Source organism: Leopardus geoffroyi, chromosome B4 (genome assembly GCF_018350155.1).
Source record: "Leopardus geoffroyi isolate Oge1 chromosome B4, O.geoffroyi_Oge1_pat1.0, whole genome shotgun sequence".
Classification (NCBI taxonomy): Eukaryota; Metazoa; Chordata; class Mammalia; order Carnivora; family Felidae; genus Leopardus; species Leopardus geoffroyi.
Window position 1 is genome coordinate 19893016 of NC_059341.1, and position 23371 is coordinate 19916386.

The following is a 23371-nucleotide window of genomic DNA, read 5'->3' on the forward strand; positions in this document are numbered from 1 at the left end:
CCAAAGAGATTTCACTTTCCAACAGTCTCAACCACAGTTGTCTTATCGGATAGCAGCTAATTTCTGTAACCATTCGCTTGCTGTGGGGAAAAAGTAGTATTAAAATGTTTGCAACTGAAGCCCTAGGTAGAGGGGAGCCAGCTGATGTCAGTTGCTCCGGTTCTAGCCAGCCCCTCCCCTTCTCCCAGAAATCCCCTTTGGGCGGCTCGGGAACACCAAGTTTACCTGGCACTCACTACTGTGTAATGAAGGACATATTTTCCACCTGGGAGAAATCAAATCACAAATGCTAGAGATGAACAATTCATACACATCCTACAAATTTCCAGAAACTACATGCACAGGAGAGGGGCTGCAGGCGCACTTCTACTTTTTAAATGTACAATAGGGGCACCTGGGTGGCTCAGTTGGTTGAGCCTTCTGACTTTGGCTGAGGGCCTGATCTCGCGATTCAGGAGTTCAAGTCCCGCATCCAGCTCCGTGCTAACGGCTCGGACAGAGCCTGGAGCCTGCTTCAGATTCTGTGTCTCCCTCTCTCTCTGCCCCTCCCCCACTTAAACTCTGTCTCTCTCAAAAATAAATATTAAAAAATGTACAATGAATTATATCTATAAAGCATTGAACAAAAACCTCCTTGTCAAGATAGCCATGACTTCGTGCGTTCCAAAAATAGTTATTTTCCTAGGGGCCAGGTTTTTAAAGGTAAAGAGTATGGGGGCACCTGGGTGGCTCAGTCGGTTAGGCGGCTGACTTCGGCTCAGGTCATGATCTCGCGCGGTCCGTGAGTTCGAGCCCCGCGTCGGGCTCTGTGCTGACTGCTCAGAGCCTGGAGCCTGTTTCAGATTCTGTGTCTCCCTCTCTCTGACCCTCCCCTGTTCATGCTCTGTCTCTGTCTCAAAAATAAATAAATGTTAAAAAAAAAAAATTTTTTTTTTTTTTAATAAAAATAAAAAAATAAAGGTAAAGAGTATGGTCTCTGGGCAGGACAAAAATCCTGGCTTGCCATTTTCCAGGCGTGGGACCCTTGAGTGAGTTACTTAAAAGATCTGGACCTCAGTTTCCACATTTGTAGAAAAGCAGTGCTATCAGTATCTAGCTCATAAGCTTCTGGAGTCATAGAAGTGAGATAAACACAGTACCTGATACACAGCTGCAGGATTGCTAAGCCTCAGTCATTGTCAGTGTTAGCTATTATTTTTATTGCTAACATTACTATTCTCATCTTGTTTCTACAAATTACCAGTGTTCCAGAGCTCCCTTTCCTGCCTGGGGTCAGCATCCATAATTTCATTTGCTGTTTTACCTAAAAGATTTACATTTGCCCTTGTTTTATGCTTTTGAGTTTCCATTTATTGCAGGCACAGTAAAATCTTTTCAGTAGTAGAGGCCGGGGGTAACTTGCAGGACTTTAAATATCATTTTAAACTTTTTAATATGAACGATTACGAACAGAATAACATAGCGAACTCCTCCCCAAATTCAGGCGTGGCCACTTTGTCATTCTTGTTCCAGCTACTCCTTTTTTGCATTCTTTCCCTTTATGTGTGTTTGCGCAGTGGTTTTTTAATATCTTCAAGCAAATTTCGTACATTGTCTCTATGCACCTATAAAAAAAATGAGGACATTTCTGTATAAACCGCAATATTACTGGTTCTACTAATAAAATTAATGTCATTTAATACCCACTCCAAAATCAAATATCCTGATTTGGCTCAAAAATGACATTTTATAGCTGGTTTGCTCAAATCAGGATCCAAACAAGGTCCACACACCCTAAGTAATTGCTGTGTTTCTTAACACATAACAATGTACTTAAGAGACATAACATTCTCTCAAGTCTTTTTAACCAACAACATAGAACAACTACAAGATGTTAATTTTCTTTAAGGACCTATTATAAAATTTACATAGAAGTTTTTTTTAGGGGCACCTGGGTGGATCAGTCGGTTAAGCGTCCGACTTCAACTCAGGTCATGATCTCGCAGTTTGTGAGTCTGAGCCCCGCGTCGGGCTCTGTGCTGACAGCTCAGAACCTGGAGCCTGTTTTGTATTCTGTGTCTCCTCCTCTCTCTGCCCCTCCCATGCTCGTGCTCTGTCTGTCTCTGTCTCTCAATAATAAATAAACATTAAATTTTTTTTTAATTGTTTTATTATTATTAAGCACTGAGAAGGAATTTTTTTCCTTTTTTTTTTTTTTTTTTGAAAGTAAGCTCTCTACCCAACGTGGGGCTTGAATTCACAGCCCTAAGATCAAGCCAGGCACCCCAAGAATGAATTCCTAATTGGATTGTGCTCCCCAAGCACAAAAAGAAAGAGAAGGAGACAAAAGGAGGGGGAGAGAAAGAGAAAAGAAAGCCAGGAGAAGGACATTTTCTCACTTGTTTCCTCTTTATTGTTTTCTACTTGTAGCTTCAATAGTTACCTTCTGTTATTTCTTCCCCTGGACACTTTGCTATCCCATTTTCCATTTTCATGTTAGGGGTGATCAAACAGCATAAACCCAGATTATCAAGGATAAAATTTTAAATGTTAACAATACAAAGAACAAACTGATGCCTGCCAGAGGGAAGGAGGGTTTGGGGGGCAGGCTGTGTGTGAAACAGGTGAAGGGGAAAGGAAGATACAGGCTTCCAGTTGTGGAATAAATAAAGTCATGGGGATGAAAGGTACATCATAGGGAAGGTAGTCAATGGTATTGTAATAACATTGTAGGGTGACACATGGTAACTACACCCGTGATGAGCAGACCATAACATTTGGAGTTATCAAATCACTATGTTGTACACCCGAAACTAATGTAACATTGTGTTTCGACTATACTTCAATTTTTTTTAAAACGTCCAATAAGAAAATGTTTAAACCCTATCACCACTTATCGAAAAAATAATGAAATCATTTTATCTTACTTTCTGAGAAGTTAACGAAGATCATTATTATCTATCCTGAAGGTCCTCATTGCCGCTCTAGATCATAGCAAAGAACAGGAAAGATACAGAAAACGAAGTCCCCACTTCTGGGTAAAGATGACAGGCATTTACTTCTCCCTCCTAAAATCGTGCTAAAATAACAGTAAAGGGATTTTTTTTTAATCCAATGAAAGTAATGCCTTATTAAATTGGCAAAATATGAACATTCATGGTTTGAATCTGCTTTAAAATGAAATCTGAGCTAAGCACATACAGAACCCAAAAACATCTCTATAGACCCTGGTTGAAAACTTTGGAACGAGCTCTGTGATGGGGCTTTCTTCTCATCCCCAAGAAGACAGTGAACGTAGTAGCAAGAACTGGTCATCCAGGAACCACCAAATTCAGGCTCCAGTCCCAGCCCTGCCCCTGGCAGCTGCGTGATAGCATGCTAGTCCCTTCCCATCTCGAGGCCTTGACTTCACCATGTGGGAAAGGAGAAGGTAGACCCCATATGATCTCCCACATCCCTTCCAATTTTGAATGCTTCTTGTCTCAGTGCTAAAATCTTAGGCAACATCAAGCAGAATCCTAAACTCAGCTCTTGCTGAACCCAACAGAAGTGACCCAGTTCACCCAAAGGGTTTCAATTAAAAAAACAAACTCAGGGGGCACCTGGGTGGCTCACTCGGTTGAGCGTCTGACGTCAGCTCAGGTCATGATCTCACACTCCGTGAGTTCGAGCCCCACATCCGGCTCTGTGCTGACAGCTCAGAGCCTGGAGCCTGCTTCAGATTCTGTGTCTCCCTCTGTCTCTGCCCCTCCCCCACTCATGCTCTGTCTCTCTCTGCCTCAAAAATAAATAAAAACAGTAAAAAAAAAAAAAAAAAAACAACTCAGGGGGCTTCTGGGAAGATGGCGGCGTAGGAGGACGCTGGGCTCACCGCGTCCTGCGGCTCACTTAGATTCCACCCACACCTGCCTAAATAACCCAGAAAATCACCAGAAGACTCGCAGAACGGAGTCTCCGGAGCCAAGCGCAGACGAGAGGCCCACGGAAGAGGGTAGGAAGGGCGGCGAGGCGGTGCGCGCTCCACGGACTGGCGGGAGGGACTGGTGGGAGGGAGCCGGGGTGGAGAGACAGCCCGCCGGCCAAGCAGAGCCCCCGAGTCCGGCTTGCAAAAGCAGAGGGGCTGGACAGAGTGTGTTCTGACAGCGAGCGGGACTTAACAACTGGAAGGTTATAAGTTAACAGCTCTGCTCGGAGAGCGGGAAGGCTGGAGGACAAAGGGAGGGAGAGTTGTTGAGCCCCCGGAGGACAGAGCTCAGCTTGGCGGGGAACAAAGGCGCTCGCCAGCGCCATCTCCCTCGCCCATCCCCCAGCCGAAACCACAAAGGGAACCAGTTTCTGTCAGGGAACTTGCTGGCACCGCGCAAACACCCAACGCTGTGCTTCTGCGGATCCATCCCTCTGGCGGGTCGGACTCCCTCCGGTGCCGCAGGGTCCCTCCCTAAGCGGATCTCCAAAGGAGAAGCGAGCTAAGCCTGCCCCTCCTGGCCCCCCCCCCCCCCCCCCCGTGCACCTTGCCGATCCACCCCAGCTAATTCCCAACACCACAAGCCTGGCAGGGTGCAAGTAGCCCAGACGGGCCACGCCACCCCACGGTGAATCCCGCCCCTAGGAGAGGGGAAGAGAAGGCACACACCAGTCTGACTGTGGCCCCAGCGGTGGGCCGGGGGCAGACATCAGGTCTGACTGCGACTCCGCCCACCAACTCCAGTTATACACCACAGCACAGGGGAAGTGCCCTGCAGGTCCTCACCACGCCAGGGACTATCCAAAATGACCAAACGGAAGAATTCCCCTCAAAACAATCTCCAGGAAATAACAACAGCTAATGTGCTGATCAAAAAGGATTTAAATAATATAACAGAAAGTGAATTTAGAATAATAGTCATAAAATTAATCGCTGGGCTTGAAAACAGTATAGAGGACAGCAGAGAATCTCTTGCTACAGAGATCAAGGGACTAAGGAACAGTCACGAGGAGCTGAAAAACGCTTTAAATGAAATGCAACACAAAATGGAAACCACCACGGCTCGGATTGAAGAGGCAGAGGAGAGAATAGGTGAACTAGAAGATAGAGTTATGGAAAAAGAGGAAGCTGAGAAAAAGAGAGATAAAAAAATCCAGGAGTATGAGGGGAAAATTAGAGAACTGATACACTAAAAAGAAATAATATACGCATAATTGGTATCCCAGAGGAGGAAGAGAGAGGGAAAGGTGCTGAAGGTGTACTTGAAGAAATAATAGCTGAGAACTTCCCTGAACTGGGGAAGGAAAAAGGCATTGAAATCCAAGAGGCACAGAGAACTCCCTTCAGACGTAACTTGAATCGATCTTCTGCACGACATATCATGGTGAAACTGGCAAAATACAAGGATAAAGAGAAAATTCTGAAAGCAGCAAGGGGTAAACGTGCCCTCACATATAAAGGGAGACCTATAAGACTCGTGACTGATCTCTTTTGAAACTTGGCAGGCCAGAAAGAATTGGCACGAGATTTTCAGTGTGCTAGACAGAAAAAATATGCAGCCGAGAATCCTTTATCCAGCAAGTCTGTCATTTAGAATAGAAGGAGAGATAAAGGTCTTCCCAAACAAACAAAAACTGAAGGAATTTGTCACCACTAAACCAGCCCTACAAGAGATCCTAAGGGGGATCCTGTGAGACAAAGTACCAGAGACATCGCTACAAGCATAAAACATACAGACATCACAATGACTCTAAACCCATATCTTTCTATAGTAACACTGAATGTAAATGGACTAAATGCGCCAACCAAAAGACATAGGGTATCAGAATGGATAAAAAAACAATACCCATCTATTTGCTGTCTGCAAGAGACTCATTTTAGACCTGAGGACACTTTCAGATTGAAAGTGAGGGGATGGAGAACTATTTATCATGCTACTGGAAGTCAAAAGAAAGCTGGAGTAGCCGTACTTATATCAGACAAACTAGACTTTAAATTAAAGGTTGTAACAAGAGATAAATAAGGGCATTATATAATAATTACAGGGTCTATCCATCAAGAAGAACTAACAATTATAAATGTCTGTGCACCGAATATGGGAGCCCCCAAATATGTAAAACAATTACTCACAAACATAAGCAACCTTATTGACAAGAATGTGGTAATTGCAGGGGACTTTAATACCCCACTTACAACAATGGATAGATCATCTAGACACAGGGTCAATAAAGAAACAAGGGCCCTGAATGATACATTGGATCAGATGGACTTGACAGTTATATTTAGAACTCTGCATCCCAAAGCAACAGAATATACTTTCTTCTCGAGTGCACATGGAACATTCTCCAAGATAGATCACATACTGGGTCACAAAACAGCCCTTCATAAGTAGACAAGAATTGAGATCATACCAGGCATACTTTCGGACCACAATGCTATGAAGCTTGAAATCAACCACAGGAAAAAGTCTGGAAAACCTCCAAAAGCATGGACGTTAACGAACACCCTACTAAAGAATGAATGGGTCAACCAGGCAATTAGAGAAGAAATTTAAAAATATATGGAAACAGGGGCGCCTGGGTGGCGCAGTCGGTTAAGCGTCCGACTTCAGCCAGATCACGATCTCGCGGTCCGTGAGTTCGAGCCCCGTGTCGGGCTCTGGGCTGATGGCTCAGAGCCTGGAGCCGGTTTCCGATTCTGTGTCTCCCTCTCTCTCTGCCCCTCCCCCGTTCATGCTCTGTCTCTCTCTGTCCCCAAAATAAAATAAAATGTTGAAAAAAATTATTTTTAAATATATGGAAACAAATGAAAATGAAAATACAACAATCCAAATGCTTTGGGATGCAGCGAAAGCAATCCTGAGAGGAAAATACATTGCAATCCAGGCCTATCTCAAGAAACAAGAAAAATCCCAAATACAAAATCTAACAGCACACCTAAAGGAAATAGAAGCAGAGCAGCAAAGACACCCCAAACCCAGCAGAAGAAGAGAAATAATAAAGATCAGAGCAGAAATAAACAATATAGAATCTAAAAAAACTGTAGAGCACATCAGTGAAACCAAGAGTTGGTTTTTTGAAAAAATAAACAAAATTGATAAACCTCTAATGAGGCTTCTCAAAAAGAAAAGGGAGATGACCCAAATAGATAAAATCATGAATGAAAATGGAATTATTACAACCAATCCCTCAGAGATAGAAACAATTATCAGGGAATACTATGAAAAATTTTATGCCAACAAACTGGACAACCTGGAAGAAATGGACAAATTCCTAAACACCCACACCCTTCCAAAACTCAATCAGGAGGAAATAGAAAGCTTGAACAGACCCATAACCAGCGAAGAAATTGAATCAGTCATCAAAAATCTCCCAACAAATAAGAGTCCAGGACCAGATGGCTTCCCAGGGGAGTTCTACCAGACGTTTAAAGCAGAGATAATACCTGTCCTTCTCAAGCTGTTCCAAAAAATAGAAAGGGAAGAAAAACTTCCAGACTCATTCCATGAAGCCAGTATTACTTTGATTCCTAAACCAGACAGAGACCCAGTAAAAAAAGAGAACTACAGGCCAATATCCCTGATGAATATGGATGCAAAAATTCTCAATAAGATACTAGCAAATCAAATTCAACAGCTTGTAAAAAGAATTATTCACCATGATCAAGTGGGATTCATTCCTGGGAGGCAGGGCTGGTTCAACATTCGCAAATCAATCAACATGACACATCACATTAATAAAAGAAAAGATAAGAACCATATGATCCTGTCAATCGATGCAGAAAAAGCATTTGACAAAATTCAGCATCCTTTCTTAATAAAAACCCTCGAGAAAGTCGGGATAGAAGGAACATACTTAAACATCATAAAAGCCATTTATGAAAAGCCTACAGCTAATATCATCCTCAATGGGGAAAAACAGAGCTTTCCCCTGAGAGCAGGAACATGACAGGGATGTCCACTCTCACCGCTGTTGTTTAACACAGTGTTGGAAGTGCTAGCATCAGCAATCAGACAACAAAAGGAAATCAAAGGCATCAAAATTGGCAAAGATGAAGTCAAGCTTTCACTTTTTGCAGATGACATGATATTATACATGGAAAATCCGATAGACTCCACCAAAAGTCTGCTAGAACTGTGCATGAATTCAGCAAAGTCGCAGGATACAAAATCAATGTACAGAAATCAGTTGCATTCTTATACACTAATAATGAAGCAACAGAAAGACAAAGAAACTGATCCCATTCACAATTGCACCAAGAAGCATAAAATACCTAGGAATAAATCTAACCAAAGATGTACAAGATCTGTATGCTGAAAACTATAGAAAGCTTATGAAGGAAATTGAAGAAGATATAAAGAAATGGAAAACATTCCGTGCTCATGGGTTGGAAGAATAAATATTGTTAAAATGTCAATACTGCCCAAAGCGATCTACACATTCAATGCAATCCCAATCAAAATTGCACCAGCATTCTTCTCAAAGCTAGAACAAGCAATCCTAAAATTCATATGGAACCACAAAAGGCCCCGAATAGCCAAAGTAATTTTGAAGAAGAAGACCAAAGCGGGAGGCATCACAATCCCAGACTTATAGCCTCTACTACAAAGCTGTAATCATCAAGACAGCATGATATTGGCACAAAAACAGACACATAGACCAATGGAATAGAATAGAAACCCCAGAACTAGACCCACAAAAGTATAGCCAACTAATCTGACAAAGCAGGAAAGAATATCCAATGGAAAAAAGACAGTCTCTTTAACAAATGGTGCTGGGAGAACTGGACAGCAACATGCAGAAGAATGAAACTAGACCACTTTCTTGCACCATTCACAAAAATAAACTCAAAATGGATAAAGGACCTGAATGTGAGACAGGAAACCATCAAAACCCTAGAGGAGAAAGCAGGAAAAGACCTCTCTGACCTCAGCCGCAGCAATTTCTTACTTGACACATCCCCAAAGGCAAGGGAATTAAAAGCAAAAATGAACTATTGGGACCTCTTGAAGATAAAAAGCTTCTGCACCGCGAAGGAAGCAATCAACAAAACTAAAAGGCAACCAACGGAATGGGAAAAGATATTTGCAAATGATATATTGGACAAAGGGCTAGTATCCAAAATCTATAACGAGCTCACCAAACTCCACACCCAAAAAACAAATAACCCAGTGAAGAAATGGGCAGAAAACATGAATAGACACTTCTCTAAAGAAGACATCCGGATGGCCAACAGGCACATGAAAAGATGCTCAATGTCGCTCCTCATCAGGGAAATACAAATCAAAACCAAACTCAGATATCACCTCACGCCAGTCAGAGTGGCCAAAATGAACAAATCAGGAGACTATACATGCTGGCGAGGATGTGGAGAAACGGGAACCCTCTTGCACTGTTGGTGGGAATGCAAACTGGTGCAGCCGCTCTGGAAAACACTGTGGAGGTTCCTCAAAAAATTAAAAATAGACCTACCCTATGACCCAGCAATAGCACTGCTAGGAATTTACCCAAGGGATACAGGAGTACTGATGCATAGGGGCACTTGTACCCCAAGGTTTATAGCAGCACTCTCAACAATAGCCAAATTGTGAAAAAAGCCTAAATGTCCATCAACTGATGAATGGATAAAGAAATTGTGGTTTATATACACAATGGAGTACTATGTGGCAATGAGAAAGAATGAAATATGGCCCTTTGTAGCAACGTTGGATGGAACTGGAGAGTGTTATACTAAGTGAAATAAGCCATACAGAGAAAGACAGATACCATATGTTTTCACTCTTATGTGGATCCTGAGAAACTTAACAGGAACCCATGAGGGAGGGGAAGGGAAAAAAAAGAGGTTAGAGTGGGAGAGAGCCAAAGCATAAGAGACTCTTAAAAACTGAGAACAAACTGAGGGTTGATGGGGGGTGGGAAGGAGGGGAGGGGAGGTAATGGGCATTGAAGAGGGCATCTTTTGGGATGAGCACTGGGTGTTGTATGGAAACCAATTTGACAATAAATTTCATATATTAAAAAAATAAATAATAAAAATAAAATTAAATAAATAAATAAATAAATAAATAAATAAACAAACAAACTCATATGGGCGCCTAAGTAGCTCACTTGGTTAAGTGCCCAACTCTTGATTTCAGCTCAGGTCATGATCTCGAAGTTGGTGAGATCAGACCTAGATCTGAGCTGACTGCGCAGAATCTGCCTGGGCTTCTCTTTCTCTCCCTCTCTCTCTCTCTCTCTCTTATCCTCCCCTGCTTGTGCGCATGCTCTGTCTCTTGTTCTCTCGCTGTCTCCCTCAGAATAAATAAACTATTAAAATACACACACACACACACACACAGAATAGGAGAGGAAACAAAGCACCAAAACTGTGAAAGCTGGAAAGCAGATAGTAATGTGACAAATGATTTAACACTCTAATAAAACTGCATCCTAGGCTGATAGTGAAGAAAGCTAAGAAGCAAGTAGATTCACAGCAGAGAAGCCCCAAAAGTCTCAGGAAAGGGCAACACCAGATACCACAGGAAGTGGAGCTAAAATGGGGTAGGGGTGGAGTGGGGAAAGAGAAGAAAAGAAGAGGGACTGTTAGAAGTCTCCTTGAGAAGCAATCAGATCCTCATTTACCCTTTCCAGCTACCAACAGATAGGCGACTGCCTCCTCCCCACAAAAGACTTTATTTCTGGAGGGGAAATGGAGAGGGACCTGGGAGTGGGGACGCTAAGGAATGCATACTGGTTACTGAGACTGCCATCCTTTTTCCCCCTCAACTTCTAGAACCTTGACAACCAGCTCTCTCCTTCATGTGGGATGTGACAGAGTCTCTTCTACAAAAATTGACCAGCCCAAGAGCAAAGACCTACTTGGAGGTTCCCCCCTAAGTAGTCAGCCTACTGTGAAGTGTTGTGAATAGATACCATGCACAACATTTTAGCCACCCTTGCTTAGGTGGAAGCTGATACTCAGATATCAACAGATATCCAAAGAAAGACTCTAATAGCAAAGACAGACCCTGCAAAGTTAGAAGTAACAGTCCGTAAGACTGCCTTCCCTTTTTTTTTTTTCCTTGAATTATTTTTTAATTTATTATTTTTTATTATTTATCTTTTAAATTTAAATCCAAGTTAGTTTACATACAGTGTAGTAATAATTTCAAAAAATAGAATTTAGTGATTCATCACTTACATATAACGCCCAGTGCTCATCCCAACAAGCGCCCTCCTTCATACCCATCACCCCTTTAGTCCTTCCCCCTACCCAACACCCCGCCAGCACCCCTCAGTTTGTTCTCTATATTTAAGAGTCTTTTCTTTTTATTTTTTTAATGTTTATTTATTTGTGACAGAGAGAAAGAGACAGAGCATGAGCAGGGGAGGGGCAGAGAGAAAGGGAGACACAGAATCCGAAGCAGGGGCTCCACCCAACATGGGGCTCAAACTCACAGACCGTGAGACCATGACCTGAGCTGAAGTCGGACGCTCAACCGACTGAGCCACCCAGGTGCCCCAATTTTAAGAGTCTTTTATGGTTTGTCTCCCTCTCTGTTTTTATATTCTTTTTGCTCCCCTTCCCTTATGTTCATCTGTTTTGTATCTTAAATTCCACATATGAGTGAAATCATATGATATTTGTGACTGACTTACTTCGCTTAGCATACTACCCTCCAGTTCCATCCACACTGTTGCACATAAGACCGCCTTCCCTTCTGACATCAGTTGTAAATTTGGAGATCGCCAAGACCACCCTTGGGTTTGATCATTTGTTCGGAGGACTCACAGAACTTACTAAAAGTTGTTATACTCAGAAGTATGACTTACTACAGCTAAAGGACACAGATTAAAATAGGCCAAGGGAGGGAGTGCATAGGGCAGAGTGTAAACGCAGAGTTTTCCTGTCGTCCTCTCCCCATGATGTCAGGGACACCATTAACTCCTCCCGCTGATGATGTGTGGCAACACGCACAGAGTATTGCCAACCAGGGAAGCTCACCCCGAGTCCAGAGTTTTTATTGGGGCTCCATCTTAGAAGCATGGCTGACTATCCACATGGCTGACCTCAGTCTCCAGACCCTCAGGAGGTCAAGATGATTTGGCATGAACCAAAGCACCCACCCTGCATCATGTCACTGGTGTGGCTCAAAGGCCCCTAAAGATACAAAAACATTCCTATTGGCATGACATTGAAGGGCTTGGAAATTACCTCCCAGAAGCCCATGGCAAAGGCCAGAACTCTCTTTGGGCAACACTAAATTCTTTACTTTATAGGCCACTCCTTGGTTTTTTGCCAAAGCTTTCTTACAACAAAACAATGAGTCCCTAGCATTCCCATGGTGACATGTCCCCACACAAATCTTTTCCATTTTATTATCAAACACTTCTGAGAACCTCCCTTCCTATTAAAATATTTCTTCAACATCATCCAAGACATTTTGGGTATTTCAGGTTTCAAGATGTTTTTTAAAAGTTTATTTATTTTTGAGAGAGAGAAAACATGGGGGAGGGGCAGAAAGGGCGGGGGGTGGAAACAGAGGATCTGAAGCCAGCTCTGTGCTGACAGCAGAGAACCCAATGCGGGGCTCAAATTCACAAACGGTGAGATCATGACCTAAGCCAAAATCAAGAATCAGATGCTTAACCGACTGAGCTGCCCAGGTTTCAAGATTTTTTTTTTATGTCCTTCAGTCATTGAGGCAGTGTTAATTAATGTCTCATAACAAGCTAGTGATCTTTCAAATGGGAATTTTATGGTCCAAAATCCCAGTCGTCACTGCTGGGTGGTGCTCCTTGGCTTTTACCTTAAACCTTAGTCTGTGCTCCCCACAGGGTTACTATGGAGAGAATGTGTCTGTGCTCTCCAGCTTCTAACAGGGAATTGTATACAGTAATAACCTTTTTGTCTACCAAATAGTCTATATGTTTTCAAATTAACAACCTGTGTGGGCTTGGGTAATCTTACAGGCTTCTTTTAAGCATGTCAAACCCATATTGGCTGAAGGGCAAGTTTATATACCTTCGTTTTATAATACAAGGTAAAGGTACTCCTCCATCAGACAGCATACCCATCCCCTTAATACATTCAGGTAACGAAGGCACAAATACTTCACACTGAAATCTGTCCAGGAGCACCTGGGTGGCTCAGGCGGTTAAGTGTCTGCCTCTTGGTTTCAGCTCAGGTCATGATCTCATGGTTTTGTGGGTTCGAGCCCCCCATTGGACTCTGCGCTGGCAGCGCAAAGCCTGCTTGGGATTCTCTGTCTCCCTCTCTCTCTACCCCTCCCCCACTCACTCCGTCTCTCTCAAAATAAATAAACTTTAAAAATTAAAAAAAAAAATCTGTTCAATCATCCCAATTTTCATCCATATGTTCCTCTTGATCCCATCAAACACTGTATTTCTATATCCTGCCAATCCAAATGTAACGCTGTTAAGCTTTTACCAACAGATTTGGAACCACAGTGCATTGGGCTCCCATGTCAAGGAATCCCAGAAAAGTCTCTTCTCCATCCTCTGACCATGTCACCCACTCAAGTGCATATGACCTTGAGTCTTCAGACAGGGCTTAGGCCAAGGGACCCAGGCCCTTTTGTCAATACTTATCTTAATTAGATTGTGGAACTGTCACTCTGAGTGACTAGAGATCAGATTTCTGCCTGTCATCTTTGTCTTCTGGCCTTTTAAGTTTCTCAAAACTAGCATAATAGACTTGTTTAGAACCTTTCAGCGTTAGGGGACCAGCAGAAACTCTTATTAGTACACCTAAATTCCAAGACTGCTGCATGAAGACCTTTGTTTTGACCCTATCAATGTCTACTTTATTCATCTCATTTCTTTCTTTCTTTCTTTTTTTTTTGAGAGAGAGAGAAAGAGAGAAGGTTGGGGAGAGGCACACAGAGAGGGGGACAGAGGATCCAAAGTGGGTTCTGTGTTGACAGCAAAGAACCCGGTGCAGGGCTCAAACCCATGAACCATGAGATCATGACCTGAGCTGAAGTCAGACGCTCAACCCACTGAGTCACCCAGGCACCCCTCGTTTCTTTTTTAACTTTTATTTATTTAAGTAATCTCTACACCCAACATGGGGCTCAAACTCATAACCCTGAAATCAAGAGTTTCGTACTCCTCCAAGTGAGCCAGCCAGCTGCCCATTCATCTCATTTCATTCTCTTTCTTTCTTTCTTTCATTTATTTATTCATTTTTTTTATCTTTAATGTTTATTTACTTTTGAGATAGAGCACAAGCAGGGGAGGGGCAGAAAGAAAGGGAGACACAGAATCCAAAGCAGGCTCCAGGCTCTGAACTGTCAGCACAGAGAGCCCAATGCAGGGCTCGAACCTATGTACCATGGGATCATGACCCAAGCTGAAGTTGGACGCTTAACCAACTGAGCCACCCAGGCACCCCATATTCGTGTCATTTCTTAATTACATTTAAAAGAGTCTTCCTCTGCTGGGATGAGCTCTTTAAGTTTCCTCGTTCTCTTTCCCATTCTCTTATGAATTATTCTAATCTTCACTATCTGTTGTTTCAACATAACTTTTCTCTTTGGTAATGACCCAGAGGCTAGAAGCTGTAGCTCAGAATCTAAGCTTGGCCCACTTACAAACCAGATTCAGATTACAAACCAGAATCCACGATTGGCCCAGTGCCAAGATCAACCCCAACAATGTCCTTTACTTTCATTTTGGCTGTTACAGATAACAATAACCAAGGGTTGTATATTTAGCTTGTTTCTTGTTACTCTGAAATTCTGTATGCATCTAGTGAGCCAGGTCCTTGGAACTGGATCCATCATTTCTAAGTTGCATTGTTAACTTTGACCTCCAGTAACCGATGGCAGAACTGCAATTCTATACCATGCGTGACCTTGAAGTCATCCAGGAATCAAAGGTTCATCATTCCACACCCTCTCATCCTTCCTCTTTCCAAAACACAACTTTCAGTGAGTTCTGTGAGTCCTTTTCAGGAATTATCAAACCTAAGGTGGCCTTGAGAACCCCTGAACTTGTAATTGGTTTCAGAAGAGAGGTGGTCTTATGCACTATTTCATCCAACTTCACAAACACCAAAGCAAGAAATGGAAAATAGCAAGTTGGAAGAAACAGAAACTATGTAGGAAGAAGAAATTTTAAAAAGAAAACTCGAAGAGATAAGATATTGCACAAGACAAGAATAGAATAGTCTAAAAAATGAGATATCAGGAAAAATAACGCTGTTAGAAGTTATAAATATGTTATCAGAGGGTAAAAAAAAGTCAGTAGAAGTATCGAAAACTAACACTGAGGACATTTCTCAGAAAGAAGAGCAAAAAATATACAAGGGTGTTAAAGTGAGAGTTGGATTTCCAAACAACTATACAGTACTGGAAAATGTGTTAAAGAAAATATTTTGTGATAAATAACATTTGCCTGAGCATTTTAAAGGAGAATTTTAGGAGAACAAATGTAACCCACAAATAGAAAAAGGAACAAATGGGGGATAAAATCTAATAATAGAAGGACTGATTAAATTGTGAAGTACTCTGTGATCACTCAAAGATATGATCATTAAAACCTGGGGCATGTGGCTGGCTTGATCACGTTGGATCAAGCATCCAACTCTTGATCTCAGCTCAGGTCATGATCTCACAGTTTGTGAGATCAAGCCCTAAGTCACTTTGAGCTCTGCACTGACAACACAGAGTTTGCTTGGGATTCACTCTCCCCTGCCCTTCCCCTGCTCCTCTTTCTCTTCTCTCTCTCTCTCTCTCTCTCTCTCTCTCTCTCTCTCTCTCAAAAATAAATAAATAGACTTAAAAAAAAAAAAAAAAAGAAACTCAGGGGCGCCTGGGTGGCTCAGTCAGTTAAGCGTCCAACTTCAGCTCAGGTCATGATCTCACAGCTGGTGAGTTCGAGCCCCATGTTGGGCTCTGTGCTGAAGCTCAGAGCCTACATCCTTCTTCAGATTTTGTGTCTCCCTCTCTGACCCTCCCCTGCTCACATTCTGTCTGTCTCTCTCAAAAGTAAACAAACATTAAAAAAATTTTAATAAAAAAAGAAACTTAATGACAGGAAGACATATGAAAGTGTATTGACTTAAAAATTCAAGTAACAAAAAAAATTCAAGTAACAAGACAGTATGTTTAATATGATCTTATTGTAAAATACATTTTATCTATGGCTATGTGCATTTAGTCATTTTTTAAAGAAAAAAAATACACAACAAAGAAGTAACAATTTTTATCCTCAAGTAGTAGGAATCTCAGTGATATTTTTCGATTTATATTTTCCAAGTTTTCTGCAATAAACAAATACTTTTGTAAAGAGGAAAAGTATTCTTTATTTTTTAGTTTTCCTTCCTTCCTTCCTTCCTTCCTTCCTTCCTTCCTTCCTTCCTTCCTCTCATTTATTTTTTGAAGAGATAAAGAGAGAGTGAGCCAGGGAGAGGGGCAGAGGGAGGGGGAAAGAGAGAGAGAGAGAGAGAGAGAGAGAAAGAACCTTAAGCAGGCTCTACTCTCAGCACAGAGCCCAACGAGGGGCTCAGTCCCATGACCCTGAGATCATGACCTGAGCCAAAATCAACAGTCAGACGCTCAACCAACTAAGCCACCCTGAAAACGTATTCCTTTAAAAGGTACAGTGCATGTGAGAACTTGCCCTCTCCCGTCTTCTTATGGTCATCTCCCGGAGCAAACGATCCACATTATACTTTTCAACCCCACTATCTCCACGCTCTTCTAACCACCCTATCACACCTCCTAATTTTGCATCCCATCACCTCTCACTTCATCTCCTCCCACATCCACTTTTTCACCTTTAATCTTATATATAAACAACTAAAAACCCTCTAAAAGGCCCTGGTGTAGTTCTTTGGTATTTCACTCAACACTCCGCAGACAACAAGCATGAAATAAATGCTAATTGAAGAAATAAATAAATGTGAGAGAAAATGGAGATCTAGTAGTGACAGGACTCGAGAAGCACAAAGGCTTCATGGAGGTCGCAAGACATGAACTTGGCCTTGAGGAAGAGCTAAAACGTGGGTGGCTCGCAAGGATGGCAAGCAGGTATGCCAGAAGAGTCAAGAGCATGGGAGAAGAGGTAGACCCAGCCACATAGCCTCAGGAGACATACAACCAACTTGTCTGGTTGGAGTGCAAGTGGAAGGTTGGAAATGGTACAGAGTAAGTTTGGGGACGTTGAGGCTAGTGTCAAGCTGAGCTTTTACTCAATGGTAGTGGTTCTGGAATTTTGGCAGGAAACTTGGTATAACAGCTTGTGACACCCCAGTTCCAGAGTCTCCATCTTAGCAGATCTGGGGTGGGACCCAAGATTTTGTAGTTGTCATATATTCCCAGGTAAGACTGGATGCACATTAGAACCATCTAAAAAGCTTTTTGGAAAAACCAAAGCCAGGGACTTACCCCTCAGAGATTTTAATTTCATTGGCCTAACATGGGACCTGAGTACCAGTATGTTTATTTTTAATAACCCAGATGATTAACGTATGCAACCAGGGTTTTTAATCTTTATTACTGCTTGTGTAAGCAAGAGGAGCCCTCCATGATTTTTGAAAGAGGGGATGTTAACATGGGATTTATTAATTACACGATTAACACATGATCAATGTCAAAAGATGAGAAATTACAAAGAAAACATCTAAATTATCTAAAATCCCACTACTCAGAACAACTACTGTTAATGTGTTAGAATAAAACTTCCCGATCTTTCCCATGCAAGCATATGCATAAAGATACATGTTTACAAAAATGGGATCATATTTGCTGATTGCTTTTTTCATTTGCTAATACACAATGAACAACTTCCACAGCAATAAATGTAAGTATAAATCATAATTTACGATGGCTGCATGCTACTTCATCAGAAGAATGTGCTATGGTTTCTTTAACCAATAATAGAGATGATTTTATGATTGTAGAGGGTGGGCCATACCGTATGGGGTCAAAGACAAAGCACAGGATTTTGGTTCTACTCTTGGCTTTGCCACTCGCAAAGTGAACTTAGACAAATCAAAATCTCTGCATGAAATTTTAAAGTCCTCAGCGAGGGTATTACCACAAGAAACACAATTTGAACAAAGAAATCATAGGACTTGTTGACTGGTTACATATAGGAATTACAGGAAAATATTTTAAATATGTAAATAGATAGTAAACAAAGAAACAACTTTCACTTTTTTTTCTGTCGCTTTTCAAAAATCCCAAGATCAGGGTGCCTGGGTGGATCAGTCAGTTAAGCTTCTGGCTCTTGACTTCGGCTCAGGTCATGATCTCAAGGTTCGAATTTGAGCCCTGAGTCAGGCTTGGGGCTCTGCACTAACAGTGCGGAACCTACTTGGGATTCTCTCTCTCTCACCCTCTCTCTGCCCTTCCCCAACCTGTTCCCTCTCTCTCTCTCTCTCTCTCTCTCTCTCTCTCTCTCTCTCTGTCTCTCAAGAAAAAAACCAAAAAAACAAAAAAAAAAAAACAAAACCCAAGATCAGAATTAACATACTTTGAAAAACAGAGAGGAGGGGTGCCTGGGTGGCTCAGTCAGGTTAAGTGTCTGACTTCGACTCAGGTCATGAACTCATGGTTCGTGAGTTCGAGCCCCTGGGCGGGCTCTGTGCTCACAGCTTAGAGCCTGGAGCCTGCTTTAGATTCTGTGTCTCCTTCTCTCTCTGTTCTTCCACTGCTCGCTCGTGCTCTCTCTCTCTCTCTCTCTCTCTCTCTCTCTCAAAAGTAAATAAATATTTTAAAAAATTTTTTCAGAAAAGCAGAGAGGATCATGATAGGGATATGTATTCTTTCCTTCTCTAAGTCATAATACTTTCTGGAAGTTGTAGTGGCAGTCTTACCTAATCTATGAAGCCTGCTGTGATTTTTACCCTCTGATTTCCTGTTACACTATAGTCTAACACATGGCTTAGCCTTGAATCACAGAGTCTTTTATCCTTTCTCAATTATTGGTCTTTTTTTTCCCCAGCTAGAATGAAACTCCCTAAGTACACAGATGCTCCCCGCCCCCCCACGCCCACCATTACTTCTAATACTTACTTTCTGGGGCCATAGTACCTGATGTAGTACAGAATATATAACTATCTGTTAGGAACATTTGTTGATCTTCAATTTTGCAATTCAGGGATCTGATCGGTAGACCACTCTAGTTTCTGAGGCATATTCTGTGTCCCCAAAGGCAAATCTCTAAGAATCCTTAAATTTACAAATATGTCAAAGACAGCCACTTCAATTTAGACAGTTTCTAAATAATCTGGCATTTAAGGTTTTCCCTCTTCCATTGGCTCTAGAAATCTAAGCTCCCCAAAGCCTCTCTTTTCCTATTTTTCGCCAACTGACAGCTGCAATGACTTCCAGAGTTCATGTCAGTACACAAATCATACTACCATGGAAATCTGCAGTTCAGTGTATTTGGTGAGCTCATTACACAATAAAACTTGAGGTCAGAGATTAAATTCTATTTCCCAGAAAACAAAACTTGGTTTGACAATATGCGACCAACAGTCTTTTCAATAAAATACTTACACATGGCAAATGTTGCTTCTGAGGTAGTCAAAACATTTTTTTCATTTTGTTACCATTTGGTTATAAATGCAACAAACTTCATTTTTTTTTATTTTTTTACATTTATTTATTTTTGAGAAACAGACAAAGCGTGAGGGGGGGAGGGGCAGAGAGAGAAGGAGACATAGAATCTGAAGCGGGCTCCAGCTCTGAGCAAGCGGTCGGCACAGAGCCTGATGCGGGGCTCGAACCCACAAACTGTGAGATCATGACCTGAGCCGAAGTCAGACGTTCAACCGAGTGAGCCACCCAGGTGCCCCACAAACCTCATATTTTTACTTTTTCCTGAAAATTATACAGAGAAGGAATGAGTGCTTTTTCTTTCTTAGTTTATATTAACATGGAACTCTTAAATATGAAATCTATCAACTTGCTCAGATTGTCTAATGTCCTCGAGGTTGGCAATTTTTCAAATGTAATTTATTATAAAGAAAAAAAAGAAATCAACTGCAGTCTTTTATTCTTTCTTACTTCCTGCCTTCTCTTTCTTTTAACATCTAGTGCTTACTATGTACCCCTACTCTGTCAGGCACTATACAAACAATACAGTCTAATCATGGAGACAAATAGAAACCAGAGATTGGGGGCACCTGTGTAGCTCAGTCAGTTAGTGGTCCCGCTCAATTTCAGTTCAGGTCATGATCTCACGGTTCACGGGTTCGAGCCCACGTTGGGCTGTGTACTGACAGCACGGAGCCTGCTTGAGAGTCTCCCTCTCTCCCTCTACCACTCATGCTTGCTCTCTCTCTGTCTTAAAAAAAAGAAAAAGAAAAAAGAAACCAGAGATTGTGAATTGGCAGCTCTCAGATCTCTTGTGACCACACAGATGAGTTTGGTTGGCCATACAATATCTTCATCTTTTTTTTTTTTAATGTTTATTTATTTATTTTATGTAATCTCCACACCCAAAGTGGGGCTCAAACTCACAGTCTCAAAATCAGGAGTTCGCATGCTCTTCTGACTGAGCCAGCCAGGTGCCCCACCGTGTCTTTTTTTGATTGAATTCTTTCCCCACCTTTTCAGACCAAGTCATTTCCTATAAAAAGCCAAGGTTCCGGGTTATATGAACAACTGGAAAATCCAGGAGCACTGAGCCCCTCACTCCCTCAAAAGAACAACTGACACACCCTCGTGGGAACTGCCTTGGTTAGAGACATGGAGCTCTTCTCAGTCCACACGTGATCTCCCCAGCTCAGCACTAAGTTTGCAACTACTCTGTTGAACAGTAACAGAAATAATCAATGCATGGTTACCAATGGCAGCAAAGGCTATAAAGGGAAAACACACAGCTTGAGAGAATGTGATTTAGACTGAGGTTCAAAGATGGTTTCTTGGAGGACACGACCTTTTTTTTTTTTTTTAATGTTTATTTTTGAGAGAGATAGAGGGCAAGAGGGGGAGGTGCAGAAAGGAGAGGGGGACAGAGGGTCTGAAGCGGGCTCTGTGATGACAGCAGAGAGCCCAACAGGGGGCTGGAACCCATGAACCATGGGTCACTGCCTGAACCAAAGATGGCCGCTCAACTGGTTGAGCCACCCAGGTGCCCCCAAGTACATGACATTTTTAACCTTGCTCAATATTGACACTCACCTTTTATGAAGTATTTATCCAAATAATAATAAGTACCATTCATTGAGTGTATTGGTGCCTCTCTTTCTCTCTCAAAAATAAAAACATTAAAAAAATTAATAAATAAGTTTTAAAAAAGAAATATAACTTTATTTTCTACACCTTAACTTAATTTTCATTATGACTCCTCATTCCACTAATCTGACAGGTAATATTAACCTGTTAGGATTTCCCATCCCCTTCCCTGTTGTGCCAAGATGCCAGGGAACTTGGCATTGGAGAAGTGAATTATTTCTCAGAGTACCAAATACAGTTTTTAAAATCTCACATTTGGGGGCCTGGGTGGCTCAATTAGCGTCTGAATCTTGGTTTTAGCTCAGGTCATGATCTCACAGTTCATGGGTTCGAGCCTCGTATCAGGCTCCTAATAAATCATTTTTTAAAAATCATACAAAAAGATATGAGATCTTGCCATTTACAACAACATGGATGGGCCTAGAGAGTATTATACCAAGTGAAATAAGTCAGACAGAGAAAGACCAATACCATGTGATTTCACTCGTACGTGGAATCTAAAAAACAAAACAAATGAACGAAAAAACGAAAAAAGCTGAAACAGACCCGTAAATACAGAGAACTAGTGGTTGCCAGAGGGGAGAGGGTGGGGGATGGAGGAAATGGGTGAAGGGAAGTGGGAGGTACAGGCTTCCAGGAGTCAGTCATGGGGATGAAAGGCATAGCATAGGGACTATAGTCAATGCTATTGTTAACGTTGCATGATGACAGACGGTAGCTACACTTGGGGGGAGCATAGCATAACATTTGAGTTATCAAATCACTATATTGTACACCTGAAACTAATGTAACATCGCATGTCTCCTATACCTCAATACAACATGAACGAATACATACATACATAATAAAGTACAAACTAAAGCATGTTAAAGAACACATTATTTGAATAACAAAGATACCTGTAATGAAGTTTTAAAACGTAACAAAAGGAAGTAAGCGTCAAGAAAAAAGAAGCTCAGGGGCGCCTGGGTGGCGCAGTCGGTTAAGCATCCGACTTCAGCCAGGTCACGATCTCACGGTCCGTGAGTTCGAGCCCCGCGTCGGGCTCTGGGCTGATGGCTCAGAGCCTGGAGCCTGTTTCAGATTCTGTGTCTCCCTCTCTCTCTGCCCCTCCCCCGTTCATGCTCTGTCTCTCTCTGTCCCAAAAATAAATAAACGTTGAAAAAAAAAAGAATTTTAAAAGAAAAAAGAAGCTCATTCGGTCAAGCGGCCAACTCTTGATTCCGGCTCAGGTCTTGATCTCACGGTTTGTGATACCGAGCCCCGCATCAGGCTCTGCACTGTCAGCGTGGATTCTATATCTCCTCTCTCTGGGCCCCTTTCCCCGCTCACAAGCTCTGTCTCTCTCTCTCTCTCTTTCTCTCTCAAAATAAATACACGAAAGAAGAAAGAAAGAAAGAAAGAAAGAAAGAAAGAAAGAAAGAAAGAAAGAAAATATTTCTAAGAATGGAGAACATTTTGTTCTTAGCACCCAAACAGCCAATGGGAGGAGGAAACTTGGGTGTCTCAGAAAAGAAAAAATACACGATTCCTTAAGGGGAATCTTATTTACCAATTAAGTTGAGTCTCTTGGAAACAGTAATATTTAAATGATTGGAGAATAACAGCTTAATGGAGAACAGAAGGAGGTAACAGAGATACTGAAGTTACAACAACAGTGTGATAAAGTTATTTGAGATTCATGAAAAATAAAAAGAAAATCTGGTGTATTTGTTTCTTTAAAGCGATTTTGAGGAGTGTAGGAAAAATTTGTATGTGGTAGTTTGGTCATTTTATTCCCATTTATAGCTATTACAGAAATTGGAAACTTCAAGACCAGATATATATTTAAGGATGAATAACACTGCCATTTAGTAAATTATTACCGCTGTTAATCCAAATCAACTGAAATTGTTCCTTGAAAGTAGGAGCTAACTGAAGTCAGAGATAGTATAAAGGCATTAACAAAATTAAAAGGCAAATTTTGTCAGCAAGTAAAATCAAATCAAACAAGCAATTCTCAAGGCTCAGAAATGAGTTACTGACCTGGCAGAAACCTAGTTCAAGAAGCAAATGACGTAAGGAATTCATGGTTGAACCATCAAGCCTTGCCACACTAACTCCTACTGATGATGGGGTGCCTTTTGAAAAAAAGGGGGAAAAAAGAGAGAGAGAAAGAGAGAGAATTGTGTTAAAAACTGCTTTCCTATGATCATCTTGTAAGAAAAAGAAAATGCCTATTTACTGAATGA

The 23371-nt window shown here is 41.7% G+C and overlaps 1 long non-coding RNA gene across 1 annotated transcript; it reads right to left on the bottom strand.

Moving 5' to 3' along the window:
- Positions 1-1415: 1415 nt before the first annotated feature.
- Positions 1416-23371, bottom strand: LOC123591370. The gene is made up of 2 exons (XR_006709284.1): positions 23166-23371; positions 1416-1604 (listed from the first exon to the last, which is right to left on the bottom strand). It is a non-coding gene; the product is annotated as an uncharacterized LOC123591370 (long non-coding RNA).